General features: G+C 46.5%; 1 protein-coding gene across 1 annotated transcript in view; it reads right to left on the bottom strand.

Moving 5' to 3' along the window:
* Nucleotides 1-7,639, bottom strand: part of LOC146178157 (histone-lysine N-methyltransferase SUV39H2-like) — a 126,377-nt gene extending 118,738 nt beyond the window's left edge. Inside the window, exon 1 of the mRNA XM_084577973.1 lies at nt 7,523-7,639. The gene's annotated coding sequence lies outside the window, so the exon portion shown is untranslated. The remainder of the gene's footprint in view (nt 1-7,522) is intronic.
* Between the last annotated feature and the right edge of the window lie 1,262 nt (nt 7,640-8,901).

Raw genomic sequence — 8,901 nt, forward strand, 5'->3', positions numbered from 1 at the left:
AGCCAGGAAAACGCCTGTTGGTGGGTTCTTATCGGCCGATAAGCCTCACCAACGTGGATTACAAAATATACATGAAAGTGCTGGCGAAAAGGCTTCAAAGTGTAATACCGAGTCTGGTTGGGCCACACCAGACATGTGGCATTAAAGGTCGAAGCATCGCAACTAATGTGCACGTGGTACGAACTGTTTTGGAGTGTTTTGACGCGGTTGGATCTCGAGTGGCAATGATACAGCTGGATCTCGCCAAAGCATTCGATCACGTTTCGCATGATGCCTTGTTCGAAGTATTGGTACACTCAAACATAGGGCGAGTGATTGAGGAAGGTGTTCAAATGGTGTATGCGAACTGCACGGCACGGATAATTGTGCACGGATTTTTTTTTTTTCAGCACGGCCTTTGCAGGCCATGGTTGTTCGAAACTAAGCCCCCGAGGGGGCACAGCAGGGTTAGCAGAGCCTCTTCCAAACGCACACCCCTAAAAGAGCCGGGCGCCGGGCCGGGGGACGCTTGTACCCAATTTTAACGGTGGGTGTCCGGCGGCGGGTTTCGAACTGACCACCTCCCGCTCACTGCTCACTAACAGCATTCGTGTGCTGTCGTCAGTGAGGCAAGGCTGCCCCCTGTCATCCCTGCTGTTTGCGGCCTACCTCGAGCCTCTCTGCCGGTCTATCATAAACAATGAACGTATAACTGGTTTTATGCTACAGTCAGTACAGGTCAAAATGCTGGCATATGCAGAGACATCGCTGTATTCTGTTCAAGCAGAGAAAGCATTCAAGAAGTTACTGTCCTTGCTGAAAAATTCTGCCGACAGACAGGCTGTGAAGTAAATTGGGAAAAAAGTGCCGGTTTCTGGCATGGAGACTGGGATTTTACGCCTGAATACTTTTCTCGTTTGCAATGGTCAAAATTGCCGACCCAGTATTTAGGCGTGCTGCTTGAATCGTACCAAGATCCCACCCCTTTCTGGGCTGGCCAAGCAGAGAGGGCGAGAGAGAAAGCTGATTCATGGCAGGGCAAGCCGTTGTCAATGTTCTCACGCGCTTATGTGTGCAATGTTTTCCTTGTGGCAAAGATATGGTACGTAATGAATGTGCTTTCGGCGACGCGTGTTAGCATTAAAAAAATTCATCGTGTCTTTGCCGTTTTCATGTGGGCATCAACATGGGAAAAGTGCAGCAGAACCAACCTCTTTCTTCCTGTTAAGGCGGGGGGCTTGGGCCTTGTGCATCTCTTTTTGCGACAGGTTGTCTCGCGTTTTTTTTTTCCTTCGTGATCAAAACGACAAATTCTTGAGGACGGTCATGCAAGTACGACTGTGTAAAATGCTTCCAGAGTACGTTGTCTGTTCTGGTGAGAATATGAGTGGCGCTTTAAAAGGGTACATGCGCGAAGTTGTCTTGTCTTTCAGAATGTTGCATGCGCGTTTTTCAATGGAATGCTTGAGCAAAGTGTGTAAGGAGAAGCTGTACAAAGATCTTCTGGATGTGACGATACCGTTGCCGATTTACCGTGCACCACACTGTGGAGGCCCCGGACAGGATGTCTTAAAGCGTGTGAAAAAGATGCCAGTTAGGCCTTCAGTTAAAACGTTTTTCTTTAAGCTACATTCCAACACATAAAACCTGGTTACATGAAGGAGGCTTATTCGTTCCCTGGACAACAGACTGTCTCCTTTGCAAAAAAACAGAGACAATCGAGCACGTCTTTCTGGATTGCTGGGACCCAGTCTTTCACTGGGATGTTCTCCAGAGAACACTAAAGAAAGACCTTCCGATAGATCCGTATGGCATACGGTTCCTTCCAGTTGAGAGTGAGGGTATTCCTTTGGATTTAGTCATGGTCTTGGGCCTCCACAGCCTGTGGAAAACAAGGATGCAAGTGCAACATGCAGATGTCAACACGCGTTCTGTACGCGAGAACTATATCCAGAGTGTGCTGCTCCTTAGAGAAACGTACCGGGTGCTTTCTGATCCACCTGACTAGATCAGTGTGCTCGATGAACTGGCTGTCCTCAAGAAATTTTAAACCTTTCGTGACAGCCGAAGTCTGGTTGTTGCGAGTTTTACCATTATTGTGGATCTTTTTTGAATTGATGTGAACTCAAAACAGGCAATAAAGAAAAAAAAAATAAAAATCTTGTGGCTGAGTGGTAGTGTCTCCGTCTCACACTCCGGAGACCCTGGTTAGATGCCCACCCAGCCCATCTTGGAAGTTGCTTTTTATTTATGAAGTGCATGCCAGGATTTATCGCTCACGGCCAACGCCGATGACGACACCGGCTTTTCTGCGACACGAGCTCCTTAACGCTACCGCGTTAAAATGCTGTTACAAACACTCTGTCTCACCTGCTTTTACCAACACAATCATGCAGTGGGTCATGTGAGCTCAACACTGCTGATGACGATTTTGTCTGCTCGCTATCCCCAGCCGTCACTGTACAAGAACTGCAAGAGGTAATCAACGACAACTCAACTATTGCACAAGCCATGCAATATACTTCTTCGACAAGGCCTGACAAGAAATCCCTGAGGAAAAACCTCAAGCCATACTCTACGCGCGGACTTGTCCATCCTGCAGGATGTCCTGTACCAAGGTGATAAAGTGATCGTGCCTGAAAGTTTGCGACGTTACCTCCTGGACATTGCACATGATTCACATCCCGGAATTAGTCGCCTGAAAATCTGATTGCGAGAGCTTTACCGGTGGCCACAAATGAATGAGCACATTGAACAGTTGGTATGGTCACGCTCTGTCTGTCAGTTATGTGACAAGTCAGCTCGTCCGGTTGCAGCTCCTCAGCAGCCTGTTGCCTTTCCGGCTAAGCCTTGGGATAAACTTGCGACTGACATAGTAGGGCCTTTTGATCAAGCTCCTAGTGGCTGTCGCTTTGAGATAACACTCACTGACTAATACATTAGGTTGCGGGAGGTTTCTTTCACAAATTCCATCTCAACTGCAATAGCTCAAGAATTTCTTCTTGGCACCTTTGCTCGTGAGGGTTACGCTCAAAAGACTGTGTCGGATCACGGATCACAATTCTCATCCTGAGATCTGCAAACTTTCCTTCACGAACGAAAAATACACCACTGCTACTCTTCGATTTACCACCCTCAAGCCAATGGACTTGTAGAACGATTAAATAGGGTTTTCAAGGCGTATGTTCAGCTGGCTCTGTGCAAGCGACATGGTCTATGTACAGCTATCACTGAGTACTTCGATGTCTATCACTGTATGCCACATTCCACGGCAGAAATCGCCCCAGCCATCCTGCTTCATGGCCGGATGCCTCGCACAAGACTGAATGTCGTGGACCTGCCGGATCAGTGCTTTTCAAGAGATCCTACAAAAATACTTAAGCTCTTACGTCAGTGGCTAGAGCAGAAGCAATCCATGTATGAGCTTTATACAGACCAGTGGAGTGGAGCCAAGCACCATGACTTTCAGATTGGCGACTAGGTGTGAGTTCGTAAGCCAACTGTATGAGGCAAGCTGGCTGCTTGGTTTTCGGAGCCTCGAAGAGTTGTGTAGCGACGTGGCCCAGCCTTATACCTGCTAGATGATTGATGGGCGTTTGTGGCACTTATCCAAATTTTCAGCTGTTAGCCAAGCAGTCATTCAGCACCAACTTCCATCCTCAGCTGCAGCGGCGGACATTTTGCCACCCACTGACTGCACCTGAGTGTTGACCAGCTCACATCCCAGAAACATGACCAGAGTCCAACCTCTACAACCTCACAGAGTCCAACCTCGCATAACACCAGTACCGCTAGTTAGCCAGGACACTCCCTCGTGTCCAGCTTCGCCCAACACAGAACCGACAGACTATCCTCAATCCACGTGTGCTGCAACAGCAGCAACTTCTGCTCCTCTTCCTGCCCCCGGCAGGAGCAGACCCACGACATTAAGTCTTGAGCGAAGCATCTGGCCATTAAGACGGATGGCTGGGGCGATTCCTGCCATGGCTTGTGGCGTACAGTGGTAGACACCTAGGTAGTGAGTAGTAGCTGTGTGCAGGTCACAGCGCTGAGCCTGAGCCAGCTGAACATATGCATTGAAAATCCTATTAATTCGTTCTACAAGTTCATTAGCTTGAGCGTGATAAACAGAGGAGTAGCAGTGGCATATACCGCATTCGTGAAGAAAAATTTGCAGATACGAGGATGAAAATTGTAGTCTGTGATCCGACACAATCCCTTGAGGGTAACCCTCATGAGCGAAGGTGCCGAGAAGTTCTTGAACTGCACGGCCAGTAGTGGTCGCCTCCTGTGTTTCATTCCTCGTTACTAGGTGACGCTAACCTCACTTCCTGGATAGGGTGCCTCGATGAGCGCGCTTCCCCTGCCGCCATTGCAGGGTGAAGACAACCGCATCGTCCATTACGACATCTGCCATTATGATGCCTGCTCCGTAGGCAGCAGAGGGTTGTACGTGCATCAATACACGCATTGAGGCACCCTACCAATACCGATAGATATTGGGCAGTGACATGCAGAGATCATAACAATAAAATGCATGTTAATATGGTGAGAATACAAAATTTTCAGATTGGCAGTGCGAAGGCACCAGATTATTATTCTGTAATCTTCGTTTTTAAAGCACAATTTCGACTAGACTTCCTGCAGAAGAAAACTATCGTGCAAGCTAGCAGCATAAATGCATTAAAAGAAAGTTTTATTGGGCTTGGTTAAATTTGCAAAACATGGAGACACGAGCCCCATCCTCTTTTGTTGTGCCTGTGTTTCCCCGCGTTTAATCAAAAGTGTGTAAAGACCGTCTGGCTTCCGGCTGAAAGACGGATTTCATTCAGAAGAGTGGAGAGTTGAACTTGTTGGCTTACGATCACTGTAGAAACAGTGCTAACACAGGATGGAGCGAGAACAAAACACAGGCGCTGCGTGGTCTCGCTCCGTTCTGTGTTAGCGCTGTTTCTGCCATGAATTTCATTTAACCGCGTGCCGCCACGAGACAAAAAAAAACTGTCATCCCACACCTTACCTTCAAATATTGTTTTCGAATCAGTCATCAACTAGCCCATTTACTGACTGCTGCAACTCTGACTAGAAAGCTATGGCTGTGATAGTAAAATAATAACTTTTTGATAAGATTTAGTGGGCCGTGTGTAAGTGCCGTTCTAGGAGTATTGAATGGTTGTTCCTGGGGTCACAGAAACTGCAATTAATATACCAACTTTTTCATTCGAGGCTGCGTTACTTGCATATTATGCTGATTTTTAAATGCAAAAACTGATTTTGAATAGCTTATTAGTGAACTTCAGGCATGAGGCAGGTTGCAAACACACCTTACTTTTCTTGCTTTCTCTTTTAGCTCTACTTGGTACTTAGTCTGCACTGCTCAGATTTGAATCTTTACCATCACTATTTTAACCAATGTCACAGTTACGGCCCTTTGCAATTTTGCGACATCGGCTGTGATGAAGCCGTGATTTAGGGTATCAGGAATTTAAACAACCTGAAGTTTTATCAACCTGCACCGACATCGAACTGGCACACGACACCTTGTTTTTCACCTCGGCGGTGAAGCGCCATTATTACTGAGTCAAACACCCGGGTGACTTCTTGTATTTTAATGTAGTTGCAAATGTAACATATCTTTTTTTCTGCAGTGTTTATATACTAATCCTACGATATTAACTACCTCTAGCATATTTTTGCTTAGCTTGATTATATAGCATTTTCATTTTACGTTGCCCATTATTGTATTTTATGGACGCTTTCTGCTAAGCAAACTGTTTCTATAGCTAATTTGGATTTTGTTTTGCTTTTTTTACCGTACTGTAAATATGCAGATGGGGGTAAACAAGTTTTTTTTAATACATATAGGATTATTTGATTCTTAACACCTTTCTTCCTCATCTAATCCTGTCATCAACATTAAGAATTTTCTGTTTTTGAATGGCCATATAGCCATGAAAACCTCGTCACTCGTCTTTTGTTAGATGTTCGAGTGAGGAAAGAAAAGTGAACACATAGACAATGTGTGATCACATGGCTCATATCCAGTACCTAATTATATGGCTTTTATACATAGCAGTAACTACCAATTTACCATCACTATATCAGTCATGATGAGTCCTGACATTACATGCTTGTCATAGCCACACATGCGTCATGCTTGGTCATACACCTCATCTCGTTTACAAGCACACGCACACCGTCCAAGCTGAACATCGGCACAAGAATAAAATGCCGGGAAACTCTCAGTTGTGGCAGGCTTAGAGCTTACCTTACGTTTTTTTGTGCCTTGCACGTACTCATTCCACAGCCCACAAAAACAAATTGCACAAGGTGCTGGTAGCAGAAAGCGCGCAACATGCACGCACATCTTTTTAAAGAACTAAGCATTTTGTGTTATCCAGAAATAAACGAGTTAAGCACGCAAGCATACGTGCCAGATATCAAGGATACAACACGGACAAGCACTCCTGGAAAAAGCACGCATATGAATGACTAACTTTACGAATGCAGAATCGCATATGATGTGCACACACACTAACGGTTCGTGGGTTGCTATTTGTTGAGCTTGATTTTCACCAGCCTGAGAAGTGGCCTTCGCGGTTTTTTCGAAAATCTGAATATCTTTCAGTCATATCGTGACTGGTTTGTGCACTGGGGCACGCAATTAATACCCGGGAATTTTCTACAATTCTCCCCCGGACTGCCAACGACTGGAACGGTCTTTCCCGAAAACTTGCTGCTATCACATGCCCATCTTTGTTTTATGAAAGAATCGTGCGTTTACTTGCTTAGTGAAAATATTATATTTGTATAACTTACTACTACTTATCTACCTGTTACCTATTGCTTTTCATTTCTGTGTGCCCCACCCCTTATGTAATACTCTGTAATGAGGGTCTCTAAGGTATTAAAGTGAAGTGAATGAAGTGAAAAGTGAAATTTTGCCCCAGAAAACGCCGTGACCGTGTCTCTCTCAACGACCCGCGATGAAGCGTGGGCAGCGCAATGACGGCCGCCGGTCGTTGGCAGCACTGTCCCCTTCAAAAAGTGACTCCACCGTGCGAGATGGCGCGCACATCGAGGCACACATACTTCCTTTGGGCTTCCCATGTTGCGGACAGTCGTCGCTTGCCTTGTCACTCGGCACTTCTGAACAGCAGAAGCACACGTGAAAAAACAACATACGCCAGCATTGTTTTTTTTTTTTTTTTTTTTTTTTTTTTTAAGTATGCGCCGGAACTATGCACGCGCGCACGCGAAAGAGAGAACGGAGTGAAAGAATACAAAACGGCTGCGTTGCTGTCTTGTTTTACGATACAACGAAACCACGAGACAAGCGCTGTCCTGCGGTTCTTCTGCTCCTGTCTTTGTCTTTCGCGCTATTTTAATTTCATTATGTATCACCAACTGACCCTTTTGGTTATAGTGTTGAACAAGGTGGGACCACCGTGGTGAATGCTACATGAAAGTAAAAATGTGAGACCTACCAAGTAGTGTTACCAAGTTACCGCCTTATCTGTCCCACAATCCCTGTAAATCTTACCTGTTCTCGGCTATTAATCATCCGCGTACAAATGCATTTTCCATGCTTGAAAGAGGACAGCTTGAAGACTCGAACAGTGTCTCGATGGCGCCAAAAACTTGAAGCCCTAGACCCTACTCCCTATACCTCCCAGCGGCCACGAATTACAGACGCTAGCGCCAAACTCCCCATTATAGGATTATAGCGGGCGGGGGCGCGTAAAAAATGGACATGACGGGGGAGGCCGTATAGCGGACTGGTCCAAAAAAACGGTGCGCTGAAGGGGGTGTCGGTAGGTTGCTTCAAGCAGCGCGGATCGCGCGCTCGCGTGCGCCCGCGCCCGGGAAAACGCTCTGCCCGTGGATTTTCTACCGCATCATCGTTCTGCCGCGGCGCGACCGGCTCGCGGCAGGAACAGTGTGATGGAAAGAAAAACCACAAGCATAGCGCTCTCGAGGGCACAGGCGCTCGCGAGCCAGCGTACCCGACCACAGCAAGAAATAGCACATAGAACAGCAGATATTGTTTCTCTTTTTTATTAACTGCACGTGAAACAGAAAATGAAAAGATGCGACAAGGTATCCCTCACACACACGCACTTTACATAGCTAACAGTTTACAGTAGTGTTATGTGTTCTGCGCTAACATTGTAATCTTGCATGCTTGCTTTATCACTACAAAAGAACCGGGTTTGCCGGCAATGCTTCTGTCAGCATGTGTACAGTTGATATGAAATTAAATAAATGATGCAACATATTCATTCTACGCATTCCATACCATCAAAGCAATGTAGAAACATGAGCAAATAGCTGCGTTCTAGTTACTATAGTGGTTGGTATTTGATGCAAGTAATCACATGTCACTGTGCTATACATAACCAAAATGCATGATTAAAAATTTACACTACCCTTCCTGGAAGAACCGTCTTCTTCGAAACGCACGTCTCTCCACAGTAAATGAAGGTAACAAGTTCAACAACACGAAACACAGCAGATATCGCCGGCTGTAATGGCCAGCACAATCAGCAGACGAGATGGGTCCACGCAACGGGAGGTGCACGCAGATAAGTCTCTCGTCTCACGAAGGGGCGAAGAGCCAGCAAGAATGAGATGCACAGAGTAAAAGAACCGCGACGAAAAATCGCGACTTTGGCCGATAAGCCAACACACAGAGAATTCACAGCGCCAGGCTACGCAGACAACGGTTCCAATTCAAAACGAGCGGAGTCGTAACGGTTGCAGCGGTTCACGCGAGGACGAAGCCACGCAGCGCAGTCGGCGGCGCCGTCAGTGCGAGGGGAAAATTTAGGCGCGAGGGAGAAGTCCTCCTCCCAGCTTTTTCTTTCCTCCTTTCGCCCCCGCTTGGGAGAATTAGACGGGACGGAAGTGCCCCTGAGTTTC

The sequence above is a fragment of the Amblyomma maculatum genome, chromosome 9 (assembly GCF_055883805.1).
Source record: "Amblyomma maculatum isolate TAMU_Amacu chromosome 9, ASM5588380v1, whole genome shotgun sequence".
Lineage (NCBI taxonomy): Eukaryota > Metazoa > Arthropoda > Arachnida > Ixodida > Ixodidae > Amblyomma > Amblyomma maculatum.